Source organism: Dendrobium catenatum, unplaced genomic scaffold (genome assembly GCF_001605985.2).
Source record: "Dendrobium catenatum unplaced genomic scaffold, ASM160598v2 fragScaff_scaffold_982, whole genome shotgun sequence".
Lineage (NCBI taxonomy): Eukaryota > Viridiplantae > Streptophyta > Magnoliopsida > Asparagales > Orchidaceae > Dendrobium > Dendrobium catenatum.
The window spans coordinates 41203-46910 of NW_021319444.1; the positions used below are offsets into that span (position 1 = coordinate 41203).

The following is a 5708-nucleotide window of genomic DNA, read 5'->3' on the forward strand; positions in this document are numbered from 1 at the left end:
CTATGGAGAGTTCTTGAAAAGAAAGGAGTTAATAATGCTTATATTCAAATCATTAAAGATATGTATGCATGAGCTATTACTTGTATTCAAACCTTCACAGAAGGTGGTTTGACCAAGTATTTTTTCTATTTTGGTTGGATTATATTAAGGAATAACCTTAAGCCTGTATCTTTTTGCTTTAGTCATGGATGTTCTCACTAGACATTTGCAAGAGGATGTACCTTGATGCATGCTTTTTGCTGATGATATTCTTCTTGTTGATAAGACTAGAGAGGGAGTTGAAGGTAAACTCGAATTATGGAGGTCAACTTTAGAGTCTAAAGGTATTCGCTTGTGTTGATCTAAAACTGAATATATAGAGTGTAATTTTAGTGGCAATAGACCTAGTGATGAGATTGTGACTTTGGGCGATCAAGTTATTTATAAGAGTACACGTTTTAGATATCTTGGATATATTGTTCAGAGTGATGGTGAAATTGATGGGGATATTATCAACATAGTTCAAGTTGGATGGTTGAAGTGGAGGAATGCATCGGGCTTATTGTGCGATAGAAAAATCCCCCTCAAACTTAAGGAAAAATTCTATAAGATGGTGGTGAGACCTGCAATGCTTTATGATGCTGAATTTTTGCCATTAAAAGAGAAGCATAATACTAAGTTAAGTGTTGCAGAGATGAGGATGCTTAGGTGGATGAGTGGCTTGATCCTTAGAGATAAGATACGAAATGAGCATATACGTGAGAAGGTTGGAGTAGCTCCAGTGAAAGATAAGATTAGAGAGAGTCGCCTTAGATGATTTGGTCACATTAAACGGAGGCCTTCCGATGACCCGGTTAGGAAAGTTGAGGTATTAGATTTGACTTATGTTAAGAAAGGTAGAGGTAGACATGAAAAGACTTGATTAGAAAATATTAGAAATGATATTTCTTTATTAGATTTAAATGAGAATTTGACTTTTAACCGGACACACTTGAGAAAAAGGATTCATGTAGCCGACCCCACGTAGTGGGACAAAGGCTTGTTGTTGTTGTTGTTTTATCTGTCCTATGGATTTCACATTATGATATTCCTTTATCATTCAAAGTTGATTCATTATATGCAAATTATTTTTGCATTCCTCTATCTCCCACCTTTATGATACTCATATTCTTTCAATTGTGCACATCAACGGCACACCCCAACACCCAAAATTTTGCTTTCTACAAGCTTATATTCTCCATATGACAAGTCCAAAAACTTTTACAAACTTATGAAGCGATTCTTGAAAGAATATTACAAGCACATGGAAATTGCCCAGTGTGGCTAGCTGATGCATACATCCTGACAAAATTTGAATTAAATTATGTCTAGAAAACAATAATTTGATGCAAACTCATAAGGTACAACTTTTCATGTCTTAAGTTAATTTTGAAAAAATGACTCTATAATGAGAGGAACTCCTGGTTATTTAGCTCCAGAATTGTTGACTTCAATCATTATTGAAAAGGTTGCCTTTTATAGCTTTGGTGTTTTAGTTCTCGAAATTATGTGTGGAAGAAAGAATTTAGATCCTTTTCAGCCTGAAGAAGCTTTTCAGTAATTGCTCTATTAGAAACATTTAAGATCAATTCATTGCCAGATTTTTTTCTGAAAAACAATAGAAGCATTCAGTGGATGATGAAGATGCAATTAAGCTTCTTGGATTAGCTATGTGGTGTCTGCAAAGTGATATTAAAATAAGACCAGCCATGTCAATATTGGTGAAAGTTATAAAAGGTTTGGAAGAGGTGGAATCTACATAGATTATGACTTCTTTGGAACTCATCAAAACTTTGCAGATTAGTAAGAACCACTAATGCTCTTCTTAGTTTGAGAATATTATAGCAGAACATACACAATCATATGACTTCGAATCTACACAAAAAAAAGATATTGAAACAATTATAAACATGTCTTAAGTTAATTTGCCAAAAAAAAAAAAAAAAGATTATTATATAAGAATACCATGATTTATCGCTCTGGTGTGTGGTTTTATAAATATTTTTTTCCCTTGCATTCAACAAATGTTTAATAATGGCATACAACCCCCCCCCCCCCCCCCCTATTTTTTTTATATAGCTTTTCCCATTCGATCACCTGCACGTTCAATTATATATTGAAACAATGATATATTATATTGCAATCTGCATCAATATGCTAGGGCGTGATTTCTATTTTATACTTAAATGTCACTTATTGTTTTCCATTTTTTATCATTAAACACGTCACCATCTTCACACGTATCATTCAACGGGAATCATAAGCTATTTTAAGAATGTTTTAAAAAATTTTATTATTAAAAAGCATGATGTCTACCGTTTTTACTAAATTTTGTTACATCTTATAGAGAAATTTTTGTATTGTTGTTATCATATCCCACGACATTCTGTTTTTACCTATACTCAAGCTTTTCAGTAATCCCTCCTTAACAAACAGAAAGCTTGACGCCGGAGCTGAACCACTTATTCATGATAACTTCAAGCTAGCTTTGTAGATATATTCCTCTTCTCTTTTAACTATTTCTATTTTTCTGGAGATTTACCTGAAATTATTGGTTTAATGGTTTGAGTTTATAATATAAACTCAGTGGGTAACCTTTCTATATGAATATCAATTAAATATGTATAAAATATAATGCATATAACATTTAATACCTGTATATTCATATAACATTTAATATACATATTTTTCATTTGATTTCATTCATTCATTTATAGATTTCACATTATATAAATTTCATAGTAATTCAACATTTATTCCTTTTTCAATTCAATTAGTACAGGAGAACCATTTAAATGTACCAATAAAGATACAACCATTTTCATTTAACATGCACGAGTACGTTGTTTCCCCAGTCAGTACATAACGGGGGTGAACTCCTATAATTTCCATGCATATCCTTTTACCCTTTTTTTCATTCATTCTCTTTAATTCATAAATGCTTCTATAAGTCATAAGATATATCATTTCTTTCTTGATTCTTTAATTTTATTCTTATATGTATATACGAATTATGTATATATAAATATTTTTCAACTTCACTTTCTATTTTCGTTCTATATATTTTCTTTGCATGAATTCTTCCTATAATTATAATTTCTTCAATTGGAAAATAAGAATATAAATTCGTATCAAAATCAAACTTAATTTAATCGTTCACTTACTCTTTATTCCACTTTTAGAAGAAAAGAATTCCTGAATTCTTTCCTCTTTCTCTCAAAATATCTTCCTTTCCACTTTCAATATCTTCCTTTGCCTTCAATTAAATATCCCTCACTGGTTAGATGAAGAAATATGGAAGGATTTATACATAAATGGGAAAAATCAACAAACCTTCTTCTTTCTTCCTCTTAACTGTTCCTCTCGCTAGAAACTCTCCCTCTCGCGATTTCTTCTCCAGGAACAAATGGAAGGAATCTTTCTCACGTGAGAAGTAGTTAATTTACTCACATGTACGTGATCATTCGCTCAAAACCGCAAACCAACTCGCTTGGATCACGTATGCATGAGGGCGGCTTCGCCTGGGTCACGATTTCCATCTGCTCCGTCTCTGTTTCGTTCGTGGCACGTTTTAATTAGAAGTTGACCTGCTCAATCAAACCGACAAGTCTAAACCGGTTCATTACAACATGTTTGTTGTGAAGAGCAGTAGGGAATACTAACATTGGCAGACGTTGAACAACATCGATTTTAATAAGCTACAAACCATGTAGACTGGGACTTTGGAGAAGAGTCTTGTTGTTCATAGAGTCTTTAATAGGAAAGCTAGAAGCATCAAAGATAATATAGCATGGATTATCAGATGTTAATTTGTGGGTTGAGAGTAAATTATGAGAAAGACGAGGAACATGTAAAATAGTAGGAAGTTGCAGCTTATGTGATCGTGTTGGTAAAATACCCTAACCAGAATTTGATAATTGATAATAATTTCTCATTACCAGCCTGAACTTCAGAGGATCCAGTGTAGGGTTGGGAAGCTTGAGGTTGAGCTGAGTTGGAGGAGAGATGAAAGGATGCACCTCAATCCAAAAACCAATCAGCTGTAGAGGAAGCTTCTTGGGAGATATAGGCGTGCTGGGAGGATTGAAATGAGAGATCAGTTTGATGCCAGTATTAAAGCGCAAAGTGGCCAAATTTGTCATAAATATGACATTCAATGGAGGAACGTGATCAATGACCTCCTCGAGCAGTAGAAAATGACATTCGACCACAGCGAGCAGACGCAAGGTGACCACGACCAGGAGCAGGAAGAAATCTACAACCACACGAATGACCACAAACAATTGTTAAAGCAAATGTTGTATCAATAAGCATTGGAGATGAGTTTTCATGAGCTTTGTTGGCAGCAATATTAAGCTCCTTGCTACAGGTAAGCGCATACAAAATCATCGAGACTTAATGGTTGTAGTTTAGTGTAAATAGTCGTTTTAAAGCTATTATATGAACAATGGCATTTACTTTTTTTTGCTTAATTTCAGAGATTGAACAATGAATTTCTCCTCCATTTGTCTCCTTCATTTGTAGCCGATGAAGTTCATTTTCAATTGGAGAATGCGAGAGCGATTTGTATATTGCAAGCGGTGTTCAATTGTTAACCAAATGCGATGACATGAATCTAAATTAAGAACATAGGGAAGCAAACAAGGAGAAATGGTGGAGTAAAGGCCAACAAGTAAGTTTTGATTGATATGCATCCAAATATGAAACTGAGGATTAGCAGTAACAGTTCCATCAGCGGAAATCTAATGTGTAGGTGGTTTGGCAGTAGATAATCATCAACCCATTGGCACAAAACAGTTGAAGAATTTGAAACACTTTTGGATGGGTGATTACGGGAGTTAGCTAAGTGCTAATCACAGTTTTGACATTGGTCATAAGAAATTAAAGTTGAGGAGGTAGAAGTCTCGGAAGAAGCCTTAAGGGTTCAGCTTAGAAATTAGGATGAGAGAAACAAAAATTTACTGGTAGATACGGCAATAGCCGAATGGCTCTGATATCATGTTGAGTTGATACATTGGCAGCAAAAATGATGGAGCAATAGCTGAAAACTAATAATGAAGAGAGGATAAATCCTTTTGTATTTTTATTGTTACGGCCACCAAACGTATACAGGAATGAGCTAATATATATGTATATAAAGCTAGGTATAAAACCAGAGGTTGTTATGAATTAAATGATATGATTGCAGGAGAATTCAACCAATGGTGGGGATGAAAAAGGATATGATGGCTTATCATATATAGCTTAGGGGTTATTATAGAAAGGAGCCGTTTAATTGGTAAAATTAGTAGGAGCGTGAAATAATTAAAATTTAAATAAGAGCAAATTTGTCAAATAATTTGGCGCATTTAGAATGCGCCAAAAAGTTTGGCCTAAATGCGCCAAACAATTTAATATATTCGGTATAGAGAGGAGAGGGAGAGGGACAGGACGGGAGAGAGAGCTGACCAGGGAGAGAGAGAGGAGGGGGGAGAGAGAGTTTTAAAATAATTATTAAAATATTAGTTAAAATAACTATTGTTTAAACAGTTAAAATAATTATTTATTATTAATTAATATTTAAAATCTATTTATACTAATATTTAAAAGATGTTTTAACTAATTTTTAAATATTTAAATGTTTAATTATTTAATCATTATTTAATTTAAGTTGAAATACTATTTTTATAATTTGAATTCCAGAAATATAT

At 33.4% G+C, this 5708-nt stretch overlaps 1 long non-coding RNA gene across 1 annotated transcript; it reads left to right on the forward strand.

The window, feature by feature from the left end:
• The first annotated feature begins 3155 nt into the window (after positions 1 to 3155).
• LOC114580366 lies at positions 3156 to 4589 on the forward strand. The gene is made up of 2 exons (XR_003701747.1): positions 3156 to 4387; positions 4497 to 4589. It is a non-coding gene; the product is annotated as an uncharacterized LOC114580366 (long non-coding RNA).
• Positions 4590 to 5708: the final 1119 nt, after the last annotated feature.